Raw genomic sequence first — 1856 nt, forward strand, 5'->3', positions numbered from 1 at the left:
GGTGCTTGGAAGGCATGACCACCCTCGGCGAAAAGCCTTCTGAAAATGAAGAAATCATTCATGGTAAGAACACTGACTACGGTCGCCTTCGAATTCCCAAAACAATGTTCAATTAGGATAAAAATATTAAGCTCGTGCCGTTTCCAAGTCCATCTACATTTCTACTGTAATCTACCAAAGAAGCAAATGTCACATTCTGCGGAACTACAGTAGCATCCTCATTTCAGCTAAGGTATGTTTGGATGACTGGATTTTCACTCCGCTTAATCTTAAATCACAGTAACCTTAGTAAGAACAATTTCCCTCCCACACTAGCTTCACTGACAAACCCCCAAAGTAGCTGATCTTTGACTTTTAAGAAGTTTAATAATATAGGATCTCCCCCCGACGTTGCCACACACATTCCCCCTGTCTATCGTCCGTATCAGCTACTCGAGGAACATGTACTCCCCAACAACCGGATGAGTCATAAAATAAGAGGTACATGGATGTAAACTGAGCCTGTTTATGCTCTCCCTGACCCCAACTAATAAAATAAAAGAGGTCCCACTGAATCCAGGTCCAGTGGCTTCCGGAAAACAGGTTTCTGCTTAGCAAAGACATACATTACACAGTATATTATTTTAAAGGTAGAGCTAATTTCATGCCCTGGGTTAATGAAACGGATTTATGGGGAGAGTCATGTGCAGGGTGTGTAAGGACTTGCCCTTCTCATGTCCTCTACGAAAGAAGGCTCTGGCGCTTCTGGTGGTAAGCAAACCAACAAAAGGAATTCCTAAAAGGTCTCACAGATAACAGGAATAGGCGCTGGGCCCCTGCTCACTGGAAACGCAGCACCCAAGGGAGTGCTTGCTTAGGTTTCCATCTGCATTTTCGAAAATCTGGATGAAAGCAGGTTTTAGTCCAACCTCCCCCGACCTGTTCCTGATAAAGTGATCTTACGCCTCTGGAATTGGGATTCTGAATGTATGTGCCTACCCTACGTCTGGTATTATATTACAACAGCATGAAAATGGAGCCTAGGACTGAGGAGCGGGCCAGCCTCAGAAGCCTTCTTCATTGCCTGCCATGTAATACATGATATGCAAAGCCTCTGACTTCAGCCAGCAGATATTTGGAGACCGTGTTGGCCCTAGCATGGGGACTAAACTAATGTGTGTTTGGGTCAGAAAGCGAATCAGAAAAGCCACTGGAGGGCACGTCACGGCGTGAGAGCCCTATAAATTCTTCCCCACTCTCAGCGTGCCCTGGCAAACACTCGGCTTCCCTCCCTGGGCCGCTGCACATCTCTCCTTCGCAGTGCTAGGAGAACTCCGGCCAGCAGCTGTTCTCCTCGCCACTGCCTTCTGCTCTGCAGAAAAGCCAGAGGGCTAGACACCCGAGGAGGAAGGAGAGGCTTCGACAGGCGCGAGGAAAGCCCAGGGTAGCGCTCTACCCGACAGAGCCCCGGCTCAGAGAGCGAGGCGCGAGGGTGAAGCCGGGCGCGGGCGCCGCGGTCAAGTTCGGATTGCTCCCTTCGGTTCGTCTGCGCAGAGCTCCGCACATTCCTTCGGATCTACCCAGCGAGGAGGAGGCGCGAGCCCGGCAGCGTCTCGACGCGCTGAGCGCTCTCTCCCTGCACCCCGGGGAGGGGCGCCTCGCGTCACCCACTCGCACCCCGAGCCCCCGCCTCGTGAGCTCGGGCGCCTCCTCACTGTTCTCCGTTCCCTCCCCGCCACCGCTGACTTTAGACCCCTCCCTTCACGGGGCCCCGCGCCTCCCCTCCCCCACCCGGCCCCCCGGACCGGGCTCTCAAGGACCAGCCTGCGCTCCTGGCGCCCTCATGTCTTCACGGGACTCTCGGCGCCGGTTGACGT

The sequence above is a fragment of the Phocoena sinus genome, chromosome 3 (genome assembly GCF_008692025.1).
Source record: "Phocoena sinus isolate mPhoSin1 chromosome 3, mPhoSin1.pri, whole genome shotgun sequence".
NCBI lineage: Eukaryota > Metazoa > Chordata > Mammalia > Artiodactyla > Phocoenidae > Phocoena > Phocoena sinus.